We start from the raw sequence: 18,780 nt of genomic DNA on the forward strand, positions 1-18,780 counted from the left end.
ATTTTGACCTGTCTTGTAGGGTCAAATTATATGGGTTTTTTTTACAAGACTTTGGGGGAAAAGATCCATGGACTTCAGATGTGAATTTTGTATGAAAATTTATAAATGCAGATGTTTCCACAGTCACTAGAATCTGGGGCAGCACAAAAGGAGCATTCTGGGTTTCACTTGGAATATGAAAAAAATAGCAAGAGAACAGCCAATTATGAAAATGATGATATTCATAGCAGGGACTGTCAATTAGCAAGTCTACTGTGGTTAATTAATATTATCTTTTTTAATAGTTTTAAATATTTCAAGTGCAAAATAATGCAGGTGTAACCATACACTTTGTCTATTGCTTTCATTTCAGACACCCTTCAGCATAGCTTCTGATGCAATGGTAAAAGGACAGGAGCCATTTGTTGGAGGTTCATCCTGTTGTTACTGTCACTATTATTCATTATATTAATATATAAATTACATTTATTAATATATTATTGCAAATAATAATAATAGTTCCATCCTCTTCCCCTCTTCACAATTCCTTTGAATTCCTCTTCTCAGTTTCTTCCTTTCTTCTTGGGCTTGTTTTCTCTACCTCCTCTTTGCTTTGCTCTTGGCATCAGTAGCCATGGGGAGGAGATGAGGCAGGCAACAACCTGGGCTGTGGAAAACTGCCCAGAGAGTTGCAGGGAGAATCTCTGACCAGCTCCATGGAGGGATTTATGGATTAAACATAGATCCTTGAATACAAGCTAGTGAGTGAGTAGCAGAAGGAAAACCAAAGGTCCCTGCTCTCAGCAGCTGGACCAGATGAGGCTGCAGAGCATTGTGGTCTGAAAGGAGCTCTGTACTTTTCAGTGTATAACTGATGGCTGAGGCACAGAGAGTCAGTGCAGCCTGGCTTTCAGAGATCTTTTGCTTTTCTCTCTTGATTCTGAAAAACTGCATACTCTCTGGACTGAAAGATTGCAGACTTTACTCATAAAAGTGAGTTCGTTATCCTTCCCTACTGGTCTCTCCTCCAGCACAGCCTTTATCAGCTATTTCATTGTATCTTGAATGAGCTCTTCAATGAAAGTAAATAAAAAAGGCATCTAAAAAAGGTGTATACTTAAAGATAGCTGTTTAAGTGGCTTTAATATTACTATGGATATGGTAATAATGTGAGTAGTAAAAACATGAAATGCCATATTTGCATCACCTTTTACAATATGTATGCTATTTACAAACCATGAAGTACTTGCCTGTATATAATGCCATCTGATGCAAAATGCAGCTTGTTAAATTTTATGGGCCAGATTCAGTTCTAGCTGCATGAGCAAAGCCAAACTAATACTACTGTTTTTCCTTTCTCTGGATCTACACCAATATAAACCAGGAGAATCTGGGTCTGCATGTTTCAATTACATCTTTCTGGAGATTTTTTTCCCTGGTAACTAAAAAATCAGTCTGGTTTGTATTCATTTTTTTATACTGTGTTTACTCCATTCAAATAAAAACTATACTGCAGAAATACAAACTGTACATGGGAGACATGAAATGGAAGGTGGTGCATCTGCCTCAGTATTGGACTCTGCTGATATCATTTGTTGTTATTTTTAGAAATATGTACAATAAAGATGACTACCATATTTCTGGTTGAAAACACATTTGTACGACATTTATGCTCAAATATTGTAAGTATTTTATTTCCAATACTTATAGAAGTGTGCATGTTTATATGAATATGATTATAACTTATTTTTTTATTTGTGAGTGCAATTTTGTTTATTAATCTATTTCTTTGTCAATGTTATACTAATTAGGAAAAACAACTAAAATACGCAGCTGCTTTATATGATGTCCTTGTATGTATACTTTTAACATCATCACACTTCAAGGCTTTGCACACATATGCATGTTCTTGTTTAGCATTTGGATTTAGCTTATTTATCAGCAAAAATACTTACAATCTAAAGGATTGTTACTTGAGGACATACTAATATGCCCAATATAAGCAAAACTTGCTTTATTTTCCAGCACAGAACTCATGTTATTAAAAAGAAAAGGTGGGGGGGATTGCCCTTTTAGTATCTGGTCTTTTCCTTGTCACTGGAGTCCTTTCAGTACAACACTAAGAAATAACTTATAAATGTCAAAACAGCTATGTGATCTAAGTAAAATGAAACCCTCATTTTAGAAGTATATAAGCTTCCATCAAACAAAATATTTAAGCATATAATGTAGAAAGTAAATAAATGGTGGTTATTTTAGAAAAATGGATAAATAAAAAATATATATAAGGCATTTACTTGCTTTAGTAGAAATATTTAAGTTACGATGGTCTGATTCGTTTTTTCACTAAAAATCCCTTGTTCCCATCTAACAAAGGAACACAGAGAGATTTATTCTGGTGATGTCGTAAAAAGTAGGGTCCATCCCAAATATGGGCCAGAGGTACTTTGTGGAGTCTCAGGTTAAGCAGCTGCTTAACTTCATCTAGACGTGTGGAATTACTAAACTCCTGACTGCTTTCAAGACTGACTAGCAGGTAGGTATTACTGGGAATATTAGATGACTGTGGGTACATTTGAGCTGGCAAAGACTTACTCCCTTGAACATGACAATGTTCACGCTGCACTGATGTGCAGATTAGTAGAAGACCATTTTCACTCACAGACACCAGCAGTTTGTCCAGCCCACACTAACTGCCATCAAAGGAGCTGGGTGGGGGCATGTACACATCAGCTCTCAGAGGGGTGAGCTATGCATCACACAACTCTCAATGACAAGAGGATTTTGGCTTGCAAGGTCAAGGAGGTTGGCCTCCTGTGAACTGGAGCAATAGAGAACTGGGTCACGACCCTGTAAAGATTTGTGCACACGCTTACTTTCAAGCATGTGATTAGGTCCATTGTTTGCAGTGGTGCAGTTTGCATACCTAAATTTAAGCATACACATAATCTTCTGCAATCGTGATTTTTTATTATCTATAGCTTGAAAAATATTTTGGAGAAAAGTAGTATTTTCTAGTTGCCTTTGATATTACAGTCAGATATCTTTCTGTAGCAGTAAGAGTACATTAATTCAAATCTAAACTGCAAGAGGTATACTGCATCAATCTGAAAAGGAAGACCAGAAAAAAACCATAGTCCAAGCTTTAAAATCTAAATTCCAGTTTTTAAGTAGCCCATAAATAAGGCTTGTTGCAAAATGCATCTTATAATTTGTCTCTATCTCCACTTTCCACTCTAAATAGATGCAGCTCTGGATTCACTTGGGTATCGGAGGTCATGGCCAAGGTGCTGTAGAAGTGTTTTAAGAAGCTTGGTTAATCTTTGCCAGCACTCATGCTGGCTCTAGCTAGTGCTTCAAAATATCATTTTCATGTTCATGCAACTAAATTAAAAATGCCAAGCCTCGGTCTCAACGTTAATGGAAACATATAACAAAAACTCTTCCTTTACTGAAGGGAAACATGGACATAAGTTAGGAAAACTTAAAATAAAACTTCTCTAGTGGAGTGGTTTTATTTTTAAAAAGACTTCCAAAATGCAAAGTTGTTTATTTTTCCAATGAGTTACTTATTCTTTTGAAGCCCTGCAAACTGGTTTCATACCATTCAAAGTGAGATTACACAATTTACAAGAAAAAAGGATATTAAAAAGAGACATTTTTCCTTTACATTGAAAAACAAATTAACAAGTTCAGGATGTGGTTTATAATCTCCTTCCAAAATCCCTGAAGCCCTCTGAGGACCCTTCCTATGCAGGCCATATGTATGTTAGAATCACCAGATCCCTCCACCCAAATTCAGACAGCAATTGAACAGCAGCTTATTGTAGGACTGGGTCGTTTCTTTGATGGAACACAGAACAAATGGACTTCATAGAGCATAGTCTGAGAGATAAATTAATATAAGGATGTTATGTTAATCTCACATATTTGCATTGCCTCAAGTATTTAGTCTTGGACTCAGTGTCATTTAGTAGCTTCTCATGACAATTTGAAAGGCAGCAAGGATTGGAAGATAGAAAGGAATCCCATATGATACATGCTGTAATTATAAAGGAAATAATAAAGGAAATAAAGGAAAAAATTACATTATTAATATATATAAGAATATTTCTTAAGACATCAACCATAAAAACAAAATTGTGGCTTTATACAACAGAGCCTACCTCAGATGGGAATTTATTTAGCTCATGACCATGCCCACAATCAGAGAACTCTGCTAATTAGCAAATGCGTGAAATTTTTCCCTTATAGTAAATATTTGAACTTCATAAAAAAGGCTTAATTCTACTTAAGACAATACTGTCATGGTCCAAGTTAAGACTACGTCTACTTCAGCACCCAGATGAACAAACATTTTCATTATTAGGTCCAAACGGAAAAAGTAATAAAGAAAATTTGTAAATCACAAAATAACTGAAAGATTAAGCACTCTTCTTTATTACATATGCAAAATGATCATTTGTAACTGCTGGAGGTGTTACCAAAATCTAATTAACATATTTTTTAGTGTGATTAAGTTAGAAGACTAATTCATTTTCATCATTCACTTACTTTCAGAACAAGCCTAAATAAAACTTTAAAAAAAGGACCTAATATAAATAAGTCTAAAAGCAAAGATAAAGAATTCATTCTTCATCATATCACCTGGAATAAAGCATTATTACATGCATTTTTTGAGAACACATTTAAAAAACAGCTACGGGTATCTTTTTATGACTGAAAGAAGATTTAATAGGAAGGAGGTTAAAAAGTTAAACCAAAGTAACAATAGCACTGAAGTGAAAGAGGCATTTTCTTTTTCATGCACATTGTTCTCCCTCAGAGGTCTGTCACTCAGTAGAATAGAAGTACTTTGACTCATGGGTGGCGATGTACAGCCTAAGCTTAGCCTGAATCCTCTCCTAAAGGCTGAGTCTTGCAACCAGATCCTGACAACTTCCCTACAGCACTATAGCATGTTTCACTAATATGAGCTGATAGGATTAGCAGCAGGCAGCAATTACAAACTCTTCTTTGTGAGTCCTGAAGAGTTTTGATTCCGGTGTCAACTGATGCTGTATTTCAGATTTCTTTGGTGGTAAAACCTAAACCTTGAGTATTGAGATTAGATTTACACAGTTCAGGACAACAAAACAATAAAGGATACTAAGTTGTTTAAATTGAAGTATGCCTATACTGCTTTATTACCAGTAATGCACCCTCACTCCCCTCCAATTACTGGGACTATTCACAGGCCATAATATAGTTGACTGGGAATACTGCTAAAGACACTAAAGCAAGATTGTTATCAGCACTTCGGCACCCATTTCCCAGTCTAATATCCAAAGTAGCCAAGGAAAAGCTTTGGAGTCTGCTTGACCCTGAAGAGATTTTTTTCCTGGAGGTAAAAATGTGTTCACATGTAAGGTTTTGATATTGAAACTAAATAAAACTAAGAAAAAGTAAATAAACAATGCAAACATTCAAACTCATTTGATCAAGTCTGCATACAAACTGCAAATAAAAAATGTGAACCGAAAGCAGTGGTGTTATTTTAAACATATGTGAATATTCATTAAGATGAAAAATATTAGTTTTTATTCCATCAAACTGCACACTTAACTTTAATTGAGTTGTTTTCTTCTGATGGACAAGTATCCATGTGCAAGCTGGTATGAAAACAATCTAGATATTTAACTTACACCAAGTAAGGACCATATAGATGGCTTACCTTAGGGCAGCTTCCCCAGATGTCTGCCCCCACTCTACACCATGGCAGGTGAGCCAATTTTTTCTTAAAATTGCTGACATATCCATCATCAAAACTTTACCTTAAAGTACTGTGTTGTAATCAGTGATAGCCATGTGGGAGCCAAACAGCTCCCTCTGTATCCACAAACTGGGGGAGATAGACAACAAGTTCACCAATCAGTACCACCTGTCAGTGACAACCCAAAGTAGCATTTATTAAACTGATTTACTGTTTGATGAGTGCACCTGTAAGTGAAAATTGAATGAAGGCCTTCAGGTTTTCATAAAGAATCCTTGCTGAACCCAAATGGAGCAGTCGGAAGACGCTACTATCTCACAGCCTCCCGCTTCCTTCCCTGTTTGTATTTGCTTGGTAGGAGTTGAGAGCAGTAACAACATTGGGTTTGCAGAAATATGCCATATAGACAAGCTATGGTAATGGGAAGCAGGTCCATATTCTGATGACTGTGTTACAGGATCATTAAAGGGTGAACATCAACAGCTGGGACAGGAACAATTTCAGCCCTCTAATACTGATCTGCTGACAAAGTCAGAAACCAAAATGTAAGGACACAGTCAAAATCAGGAGACATCAGGTTTAAGCCAGTATGTCAGTGTAAGAAATTATATTAGAGTAAAATAATCTCCCATTAAGCCAGTACAAGTTTTTATACAGATCTAGTACACACTGGGTTTAGAAAATTAATCCTGATAAATTAGGGCATAGGTCCTTTTAGACACAAAATATCAAATAATACATTGCTGTTTCCTGAATGTCTTCATATGATTATCAGAATTAGAACCCTGCACAAAACTGCTGTGAACAAAAAGATGAATTTGCATCATTCATATGATTCACGTTCACATTCCAGTCTGCCGTTTCATCAGTAGTTCCTAAATCTTTGAGAATATAAAAGAAAGTAAAAGTCTGGAGTTTTAGCTTTCTTGCATTTTTCAAAATTTGCAATTTTCTCTCTCAGATGTATAAAAAGAGTGACTTGGCAATAACTTTGTTTTATCTGTAAAGCTGTATTCTTTGAAAGTTGGTACTCTTCACTGACCTCAGCAATCAGTTAAAATTATAAGTTAAAGACTCTGATGCAACTTCATTTTAGAACACTCCATTAGTCTCCTTTTGTACCTAAAATACATGAATCCATCTATGTCTGCCTGCATATCTGCCCATTTATCATGTGGTATCTGTTTTACGACAAGAATAGTGACACCTGGAATGTACGAAACATACTTATCAGAAATTTAATATGGCTTCCATATAGTACAGGAGTTTCTGGGGCAAACAAGTTATTCTTGACAGTTTGGATGTATGAGAAATCTGTCACAAATTTTCCATTTCAAAGGGAAGCCTAGACATATCTTGTTGCATTTCCAGAAACAGAACAAAGCAATACTTCATGGTTAAGAAATGGGTGTGAGCCAGCAGTCAGCACCCTAGGGTGAAAAGTCAGATCTGCCTAGCAGTTCCTCAGTTTTCAAGCAAGAGTTTTCCAGCTCCAAACAATGAACAAATGAAAAAATACGTAATTCTTAGTAATGAAGAGGCATGCTCACCCCTACTGAATCCTTCAGTATGCTCTGGGCAAAGCACTCTCTGAGCATGTCATTAAGAGAGTACTTGGTATAACAACTGAAGAAACCTGCAACACATCTAAAGTAGCCTCTCATTTCTATACAGCTGTAAAAGCTCTGCAGTAAGCCCCTGAAAGAGAACATTTATGTGTTTCATGTTAATTTAAAATGCTTGAAAGCAGTCAAAAGAGAGGCTTAGTCCTGAAGAAATCCCAGTCTTAAATCCCCCTTAAGCCAGGGCATGTCTGTGATGTTGCCTTTTACTTTTTTTAACAACTGCAATTCTTTTGTTACTTCAGTAATGTTATGTATGTTTCATGCAGATTTGATTTTTCATATCACCTTTTAAGGGGTGAGTCAAAATTTACTCAGCATCCTCAGAAACCCTAATAGCTGGGCAAGCTTTCAGCCAGGACTTAATATTCTTCTGTTCTTTGTATGTGGAAGCTCCTGTCCCCATGAGTCTGTGCACAGTGAGCATAAAATGTGGGTGGAAGCCCTTTATAGCACATTCCCACTTCACTTCCGAGTCCTTGCCAAGAGTCTCTTGGCAAGGGCTGTGAATTTGTCAGGTTTTCAGATGGAGCAGCAGTGGCCAATCATTCTCAGGTTCTTCCTTGTGCAGAATCCAAAGGAATCTATGGTAAGGCTCCTCCACTTCAGTGTTGGGATCAAGACTGGAGGCTTATTCCATAGGAACTACAATAACTGGAGACAAAGGCAGTTTTATCTTTTCTCTCTGATAAGTCTCTTTATGTCTCACATCACTTCTGTCCAAGACTGCAAAATGAGGAAAGTTTGTTCTGCGAAAGTCTAATACCAGTCAGAAATCTGAACACTGAAAACTGCAACTTCTGTTTAGTTTATGCAGAAATACTATAAGCAGGGCAGAGGATGGGAGTGGAGGGGAAGGTATATGTCCTTTGATTAAAAGTTATTTGAACTAGAGGGAATGTTTTATTTTTTTTTTCTCCTGTGAAGTACTAACCATATTGATGGTACGCTCATTGAAACTATATTAGTAGTGAAAGGACAGACTTGTCCACAGGGCTGTTCTGCTGAACCCAGCTGTCCAGCAGCTCCTGCATTCAGTAGCTGATTTTATACCAATGCGAAGGTTAATGAACTGTTTTCTACTCCTTTCCAGGAGCAAATGTCAGCCCTATAGAGGTTCATCGCTCACCAGAACTCAATCTGGAGTCCTAGTCTGGCACAGGAAGACTAATAGACTAATGCATTAATTCACTGAGCCTCTCTGCCCTCAGACTGGTTGTGCATTTTTTAACATGAACTATAGCAGTAGCAGCATTCAATCATATCTTCATTTACCTTCCAACTATGATTTCAGAATGCATACAAAATTCTCTACATCCAAATTATTGCCATCAATATAACTACAAACTACTGCAGAAGGGCAAGGGAGGAAAGAGGAAGGCTTTTGGATTCAACTAATAAACATATATGCACCAAAACAAGTACATCACAGCTGGCTGAATCCCTGGACAACTAAATAAAATGAAGCCTTGTTTAATTTTTCCCAAGAATGATCGGCCTTGGCTACCTGCCAGCAATAGGTAAGAGAGGGTTTGCCTGTGTTTTTTCCATTGCATAGAGGATACTTTGTGCTTAGTCACAGAGTTCATGACCAAAAGTACTTTTTTGACCGTTCTCTCCCAGAATTATTCATCATAACTGGACAGTCTCACTAATGAAATAGGTAATATAGGTAAGGTTATATTCTTTTTGGGGTGAGCATCTATTCTCTCTGTGCTGGGAAATAAGCTATGATTGATATTAAGTCTGCAATGCAGAGGAATTAGAAGAAGTGTACTGCTTAAAATATATATTTGTGGGTTAAGAAGGAGCTGAGAGGAATAAACTACATCTATGGATTAGTCATTGGTAAAGAAAATGGGAAATGGCTAAAATTTTTGGCTTTGCTTCTCCATGTCCTAGGAAGCAGATTTGAGCTGATGCATTACAGAAAGTATGCTGAACCTTATTCCTACTACTGAAGGATATCAGTCACTGGCTCAAAGCAGGGAGTGCCCAGAGAAAGAATCACAACTTGTTCAAATGATGTAGCTTTGAGACTTGAGTGTGCAGCAATATCACTGAAGCAGAGAGCTGATCTTAGCATATGAAAATTTCAGGTCACAATGGAGAAGTAATGAAAATTAAACTAATATATACAATAACTGTTTCACATGGTGTCTTGCTAGTTTACTTCTGGTGACATTTTAAAAATCTGAAACATGAAAAAGAAACCCAAGCTCTTTTGAAGTAATCATGTGAAATTTTGCACTTTAATCCTTTTACTTTCAGTAAAGCCCACAGCTTCAGTTGAGGTCAAGTCTATCAGCAACTGAGCAGCTCCCTTTCTGTTATGTCAAGAGAAATACCTTGAGATATAATTACATTATGAATGGCTAAAACAATCAGGGAGTCAGTGGCGGGAAAAAATATGCAAACTAGGCTGTCCTAATTGAATTGTTCATTTGGTTTTGCCTGTTTTATGGTATAAGCAAAAGGGTAAAATCCTCTTTTTCATCATTCAGGATGAAAGTTTATTTGAAGTTGGAGACTATAGCTGCCTTTTCACAGTAAATTGACCTTGTTCCATGCAGCCAATGTCATAATGCTCTGCTTTATCTAGGCTGAGAGAGAGAAAATCGCAAATTGCTTCTGCATGATTAGTTCTGCCACTTCAAACGTGTTTCTTCTGAGTTGGCTTCCACACTTGCTGCTAGAGATATGTGCCGCTGGGAAACCCTAATCTGTCTCTGAACTTCTCTGATTTAGTAACCCTTTACCAGCCAGTCTCTTAAGTCACTGAAATGGCTCTTGCTGAGAACAATAGAAACTGCATGGAAAAAAGTGAAGACATTAATTTTGGTCATCTGTTTCTTGCTTAGCAGATGAAGTTCTTTCAGATCAGTGGAGTTTTCATAGATATGTATTTATTTGTGCTTTTGTTGACAAAGCATTGCTCTTTCCTATATACATTATGTCTCAATGAATAAATAAATCTTGGATTTTTTTCATCTTAAAATACAGGAAGATACCTACTTCTGTGTCACTAAATTGTTATTTTAGTATCTCATGATTTGTTATCATCTATTTAACCCTGAATTCAAAAATTTTCATTACTCTTAGTTTTGCTGCTAGAAGTATGTTCCAAATAAAAAATCCCAAGACAGTCAAAGTTGAAGAAAATCCAGGACGAAAATGGCTGCTATAATGTACTCTTGAAATAAAAAAAATTTCTAGCATCCATAAAAATTTGTATAGAACAAGACAAAACTACTCATGTTGTTCCAGTCAGGAGATAAACATTAAAAACATGTAGAGTTGACAAAATACCTGTAGGTAGTAGCCTAGCTTAGACTTTTAGAATTATACATAGTATTTTTGTGTCCAAATATAGACACTGAGGAAAATACAGAGTGATGTTAGTACTAGAAATAAAACTGTCTCACTACTTAGTTTCTCTTTGGACAGGACATCTGTACTTTACAAAGTTACGGCACAATGCAACAAAAAGTCAATTTGTCAGACTCGAGCTGCTTTTCCTCCCTGCTGACTCTGCCTGATACTACACATGCCACATCATTACAGCAAGAGAATCACAGAGATCATCCACATATGGAAAATCATGTCCACATTCTCGATATTCACCATAAGGCCATAGGACTGAAGTGCTTATTTGATCTATTGTGATTGAAAAATCTGAACCATTTGCATTTAGAAATTAATCTTTTACCTATTATTTGAGTTTCTAACATGAGCATATAGGGCTAAACTTTGTGTGCTGCCTCATGCTTAGCCATATTAATTAGTTCTTATTCACAAGTTCTTATTTACAAAAGATTTATTAGCTCTATAAAAATGAAAAAGCAAAGAATTAACTATATGCCATGGCTGACAATCATTTTCACTGAAAAAAAAATCATATATTTATTTTTCAACAGAAACCAATCATTGCAGTTGATTTCCTCCTAAAAACCCAGAGCCAGTTACTACATCACTCTATGAATTACAAGCACCTAGTGATTTTTTTTCCCTAGTGAAGTAGAGCAGCAGTAACAAGCCAAGCATGACAAGTATTTAAAAATAAATTGCTTGATAAAAAAAACGAAGAAGAAGAAAACACCAAATTCATGTGACAAGATTCATGCTGAAGCAGTGTTTTCAGATATTTTTGACCAAAGAAGGATATAACAGTTTAAAGGTGAAAAGGAGTATGGGGAATCTGCTACCTGACAAATAAGTCTACGTATCAAAAGGTTTTGCTAACCAGTCTGACACATAATGGCACATGATGTCAACTACTATTAAAGGCTTTACAAATGATGACAGCCTGGAGAAACAAGAATTGCTTTCCAAGAAAAGAGTTTCTGTTGAATTCTGTATATTATTCCCAAGCATTAGAAACACATCAACAACAAGACTGCAGTCAGAAACTAAATTATTTTTACAGTCACTGTTCTTGTGACTATGCACAGGCCTGTGTGCCAGGAAGATTTTAATCCTAGATACCCTTAGAGTCTTCCACTATTGTGAAAAACACTTCAGATATTATATCCATTTCCACAATTATATCTTTCCATTAATTTATAATAGTAAAGTAAGTACTGATCAAAGTATTTTTTATTATGGTATATCAACAGGTCAAATGGAATTTAAGGCATAAATCTAACAAAAAGCAGATGATTTATCAAAACTATGATTTTGAATTGACTTCAGAGAAAGAAGCACCTTTGCCTACTGTGGTAGTTATAAACCTCTGGTCTATGATTCAGTACAGATAAATTGCCTGTGCAATTGCCAAACTCTGCAGATGATGACTTTAAACACAGAATAGAAAATTTCTGTGTAGTAAAATCTATTAAATAACCTGAGGACTTTCCATTCATTCAAAAAAAGATTTCACTAGGTCCTTACAGAATAAAAATAAACTGAAATGTTTGCATTTTGTAGTGTTTCATCAACAACCACCGTGGCTTTTTAACTAAATGTAGAGCCTCCAACAGGCTTCCTCAGAAGCTCCTGGCAGTCAAATTTTCTGTATTTCAAGGTCAGCTAAGGATAATTTTTATTCTCCTTAAGGATATTAGAAAAAGAAATGCCCATCCTCTCCAAAAACCCAAGAAGCAACATTTTAATGACTTCATCTGAACAATTTCAGAACAAACTTCATAGTGAAAACTAAACATAACGTGTTCAGAATTCTTCACAAACCTTTTGATTTACTCTAAGTGCTGTTGAAATAGCAGTCCTCAAATACTGAATTCATTCCTGCCTTTCACTCTGCCAAACATTATTGCTACTGTTGTTGTGGTTGTGGTCAAAAGTCTCAGAGCGGGACTTCATCTCCTTCATCCCTCTTATTTCTAAAAGATGGGCACACTTTGCTGGTGGGTGGAGGTGAGAAGTCAGTGCAGAATTTCCAACATCAGCTGGAAATAGAAACAGTGTTATCTGACAAAAGAGAACATATCTCTAAACAAGACTTTGTGCTACATCAATGCTTCATGACTTTACTAAAAGCCCAAGAATTACTTTTAAACTATCCTTGTAACAAATTAGTTGTGCTATTGGACTGAATCTGGCCAATGCTTAGACTCAAATGTAGTTATTTAGCTAACCACACAGGTGGATTAATAAAGAGCAACAAAACAGACATGCAGTCTTTGCAGCTTTTCTTTCTTAAGTACAAAATGTGTGGGCAAGGTCAAAACATCATTGTTTTCCTTACTGTTAACGGAAGCTTAAAATAAATCAACAGCCTGAAATTTGCTACAGACTGTAGATATGTACTTCTTAAAACAGATTCAGCTAACAATAGAGAAAAGAAAAGGGATTTCAGGGCTAACCATGTTTGTGAGGCAGCAGGTTTACAGTTTGTCTGGGTTATATACTGTTCCTGGTTACATGGTTAGAGGATCTCTGGTGACCAATGAAGTAATTCTGAAGGATTAAAAGCAGAGATTGATTTTTAGTATTTTAATGGAAGAATTTAGTTTATCCAAAATGGAAAAGTTCAAAATCAAGAAGTTTTCCCGATTTTTTTTTACTGTATTAGAAACGCTACAATTGGAAACAGTGCATTGCAGTATTCCTGGCATATGCCTGCTATACATGGATACTCACTGTGAACTTCCTAGATAGCTGGAAAATGCAAAAACATCTCAGAAAGACTCAAAACTGTTGCCTGTTATTAGTACCAACCTGTAATTTCTCTGCTTCAGGTTACAGAATTCAATAATGACAAAAAAGTCCCTCTTTTGCTTTCATATGGTTGGTTGTTCAGAAAGTTCTTGAAAAAATTATTTAAGGTGGAATTCTTGCTCTCAAATGAATGATCTGGATTAAGACTTCCACACCTGTATTGAAGAAACTAAACATAATAGTTTTTACTTTAAAAAATAAGGATAAGTAACAGCTGTTTTGTTTTGAAAATCCTTCTGTGTTAGAACACGATGGGGTTTGTCTTTTTTTGCCTATGCTGAAGTTGTTCATCTTCTGAGTAAAGAAGCAAACATGAAATAAAAAAAAGATTCTACAGGACTTCCAGTACTGATTTCTTTCTGCACATAGGGACCTCTGTGTAGACTGGTAATTCAAGAATTTAAACTCATCTTTGTTTATAATAGCCTATTAGTGTACAGAAAAGTGGGCATGTTATTTCTTGAATGTCAGCTTTTTCAGTCAACAGCAGGAATTCACAAATGTGGAGGAGCTATACCACATCTATTTTTAGGTAAGCAAAAGGTGTCCTTTTAAGGGTAGCAGTGCTTGTTCTCATTCCAGAGTTAGATATTCTCTGGCAGGTAAAAATCCAATGCTAACAGTAGACTGCCTATTAGCCATTAGCAATAAGTCTGAGCTGAACATGGAACAGACCCGAACTTCTTCACAGCTGATAAGTACTGAGGTTTAGTGTGGAGTCCAGCTTATTCAGTTACTGTGAAAGATATCAGGTCAACATATAGATCTGAATATGGGATAAAAAATATTCTCTACTATTGAGGTTTTTTTGGTCCCTTTTTTGCTAACATTAATCCTGTGAAGCAGTTCCCTTTCTGTGTTCAAGACAGGATCTCCCTGAGTAAAATTTCTGTCATATTCTGTAACAGTGAATTTTCCAAGTGGAACTGCATCTCCTTCTTTCTTTGAGAAAGTTTGAAAATCATAAGTCCAACTACAAACAAAATTCAAGTGTTTGTCTTGCTCTCATATCATATCTTTAAAAATGAAAATGTTTTGGTGGCAAAAATTAAACATATTTTTTTCATAGATTTGTATATTTAGACTAAGATAACTGATGTGTAACTTAGGATGAAAGGGGAGCCAGATGAAATAAATGACATGCTTGTATGCTTCCAGTCTCAGCATCATTACTATCTTTTTTAGAGCTCTAATAATTTCCTTGATCCCCTTTATCAACTACTGCTCTCTCAAAAACAACTATATTAGGACCTTTAAAGTGCAAGGAGCACTTATTTCAAACATAACTGTACCTTGTAAATATACACACTCCAAACTTTATCTGATAAATTTAATTCTTTAATTTTTTTAAATTAATATCTATATTTGCATTTTTGTCCTCTCCATTTACAACTGGTGACTTCTGTGATCATGACAATATGTTTTTGGCACTTAACACAATCTTCAATTGGAAGGCAGGTTTCATATTGCTGTTCATGCAAGTTTTGGGATTTTACCCATGGTCCTGGACATTTCTGTAGGGACCTTGCCTTTGCTGATCATCAGCAAACCCTCAACTGCCAGTGCCACACTGCCTTGCTGTGCACACAGCAGTGACTGAGGATCAAATCAACACTCTGGAAATCAGCACTCCTTCCTCAAGTGCTAAGTAGAGCCTTTATGCAAACTGAATAACTCTAATAGTGAGGATATCCTCAATGACCTGCCTCCTACTTGTGGATTGAAAATTAGGCCTAAGAAGGCCAATTGCCAGATAATGCTGTTACAGGGAGACTTGTGTACAAACTGAAAGGTTGAAGTGCACCCTTTCAGCACCAAGATTCATTCCCAGCAGTCTGGTCCCCACTGACGCCTGTGGCGACACTGGTGCTAGGGGCTCTCAGCATTTGTCTTCACACCCGGGTGGCCGATGGGTCCAGGGGCTTGCCTGGAGCATCCCCTTCACTGACACATCCTGGAAAGCTGTGCCTGGCAGGGCCATGATCTTGGCTGATGACAGGCAACTCAAATCGGTCCAGGGAGGCTTAAAGGGAAAAGAAAAAAACAAGCAATGGAGCAACATGTCACCTCACACTGTGCTGTGGTCACTTTAGCTGAGCTGTGAACCACAGCTCTTTTGAACACAGAAAGTTCCTCTGATAACCCTGTCGGAGAATGATACGGGAGGACGAGGCATGTCTCCGAAATGTGAGACTTTTAAGCCATCGGCACTCTAGGTTTTGCTCCCTGTTTTAACTCTTGGTCACTGCTGCAGTCTAGATTGCCTGTGTGTAAAATATAGATTTATCACAAATAAGGGTTTGCCTGTCTCCAGGGGAAGAGGGTTCCAAGTTCATGCTTTCTGGGTGACTCATGTTCTTAGGTGCCTTTGGGCTTTGTTACCACAAAAAGGCATGTGCTAGCTATCAGCACGTGCTGAGCAACCTACTTCTCAAAACAGCTTGCTACTTAACATCAGACATTGGGCAATCAAAGCCATGCTGAAATGCCTTCAATATTTCTATAAATTCAGTTAAACCTCACATAAACTAATGCCACTGAGATAGCCAGGCTACATCCATTCCATCATTTGAGTTGTTGGGTCATTCAGTGTGTACTGTCATTTTACCTTATAGAAGGCACTGAAGGTAGATTCATCTGTGTTATTTACAGGTAATTTCTTGCTTTTCCTCCAGTCTGAAATGAAGCAGCTCATTCCACAGGAGCTGAGTGTCTGTGATCATAAACACAGCCCCCAAAGGCAATCTGGACGTGGCCACAATGGCTCTGCCTTAATATACAAAGTTCTTATAAGTTTTATATTAGTGGACAGTTATTTCTTTTGAAGACAAGAGTCTGTCTGATGGACAGTCAATGATAAAAGGCAGATGCCAGCAGAGTGAATGATTCAAAAACTGGAAAGCTGACTTACTCCTGTCAGAACCCTAATAAAGGTAGAAAAACCCAGTATTGCATATTTATATATCTTAATTGCCCTTTGCATACTAATAGTAAGTTTTCAAGCACAAGAAACATAAACCAATACAATCAAATTTTCATACTGCTTTCAGATTTTAGATTATGCTTTTTATGCAACAAAAACTTATTCACATTATGAAAAACAAATCTTAGAAAATAATTGTTCTGTGTTTAAAATCTGGGAACTGGGATACTCCTTTTTCATTAATGCTGTACAAAAATTCTCTTGTCATGGCCCAGCTGGTACCAATATGCTTTCTTAAAACAAAAAGGGAGAAGATCAGTTCTGGTCTGTATTTCAGTCTCACCCATGTGTTTCAGTGGCATTACCAGCTAATTCTCTGACCTTGCTCATTCCACTTAATATTTTTGCTCAGCTTCCACTTTTTTTTTGTAGAGGGTAAGGATATTGAGCTTATGAAGTGCTTTACAAATTGTATTAACTCAATATTATTTATTAGTTTTTTATTATTCTCACTTCTAATACATTTACTCTCTATTGTTCTAGAATGATGTGAATTTCTGAAATTTCATAAAATGAACAAAAAATTTTAATTGTAACAAAATTAGTTACAACTGAAATGGAGCCATATTTTCCTTCAACATCTTCAAGACTTGCTATCTGTAGAGGCACTTACATGGCCCTCATCATAACTATATCTTACCACTTAGCAACCAAAAATGTTTTTTATCCTCCCACTACCTCTTTGAGACAGGGCAGGATTGGTGTTATGTCCATTATTCAGACAGAGAAGTGAGGTCCAGGTAAACTGAGAACAGAGTTCCTTCACGTATCTGTACCTGAGTTAAAGGTGTCACAGATGTGTGCCAAGACCATCTATCTAGTAAAGGCCCTTCTGCTTCTCAGAACAGCACAGTTCACAAAGTCTAGGAAAAAAGTATGTGACAGCCAAGGACAAAGCCTTCTTGGTCAAGGATAACATATTTCCAGATAAATCCAAGGGCTGAAAATTTTTAGGAAATGCTGGAAAACTGCAATAGAAAGGCACTTCCGTTAACAAAATGATGCAGCAGCTCCTGGCTTTCAGTCAGTAAAACAAGTTGTCATGTGCTGTGGCCTTGGAGCACATGTGCTCTCAGAAGGTGATGGAGGATGGATTGCCTTCCACTCCTTGGGGCCAACAGCTCACCAGAAGTGAGGTAGTTAACAGCCAAGATAGTTCAATTTCAATGTTTCACCACTTGCTCCCCTGAAAGTACTGCATAGGCTGACATAGTCATTGTCCCAGGCTACCTGAAGCCAACACTTCTTCATATTCCTTAGGGAACAGGGAAAAAATGTTTTATTTTTTCAGTAACAAAAACTTTATGTTCTTGAGCAAAATGTTGGATGACACTTTTGATAACAGTCCATCCTGCTCTGCTTCGTCTCTTTTGTCAGATATTCAGAAACCCTACCCATGCTGTTTGAATTCCCTAATCTAGCTCTCTTGTCCTCCATCTGGGTTTGATCCAAAGCCTGTGAGTATTATTCCACTGGCTTCAATGGCCTGTGCATCAAGTTGCTGAACTGTCATCTAAACACATATTATTAGCCTTAAGGTTACAAACTGAATACATTTGACCCATACATAAACCAGCCTTTATGTTTTAAAGTTAAACCTATTTGCTTATACATGATGACAATGTAGAATACATGTTTATTCTGAAACAATCAGCCACAAGTAGCTGGTTCACAGAAGTATTTTCAGTGTGTATTTATAAGGATGCTTAAAATGTAAGGTCTTCCTGTAACATTAAAACCAGGAATGTATAAGGTTTATTTGTGCCTGGTTTAAAATATTGGTGCATTTTTTTCCTTCTTTTTTTCCTTTTTTTTTTTTGTTTTGTTGGGGGTTTTTTTGTTTTCTTGGGTTTTTGTTTGTTGTTTTTTGGTTGGTTTTTTTTTTTTTTTAAAGAAGCATAAAATGACTGCCAAGCTTAAAAATAATGTGGATCATGTTTCTTTGTCTGCTAGGTGGTGTTTACCGGGCAGTCTGGCTCTTGTCAGTAATTCTTCAACTGTTTTGCTGTGGTGGAATTACTGTAGAGAGTTGTGAGTTGGGATTGGTGCAAGGGATTCTTTGTCCCAGTTGCATTTAAAATTACATCTAATCTTATCAAGGAGCTCGTCATTGTTTCTGGCTGCCCATAGCAGGTACAGTACTTCTTTTGTTCATGTCTGTTGCTTTACCAAATAAAGGCAAGAACTGCTTGCTTTTCTCATACAAGTAGTTCAATTGATTTCTGCAGGAATACTTGCACGACTAAGACAAACAGGATTTGGCAGTA

This window comes from Manacus candei, unplaced genomic scaffold (genome assembly GCF_025592945.1).
Source record: "Manacus candei isolate 608988 ecotype Guabito, Panama unplaced genomic scaffold, ASM2559294v1 h1tg000061l, whole genome shotgun sequence".
Classification (NCBI taxonomy): domain Eukaryota; kingdom Metazoa; phylum Chordata; class Aves; order Passeriformes; family Pipridae; genus Manacus; species Manacus candei.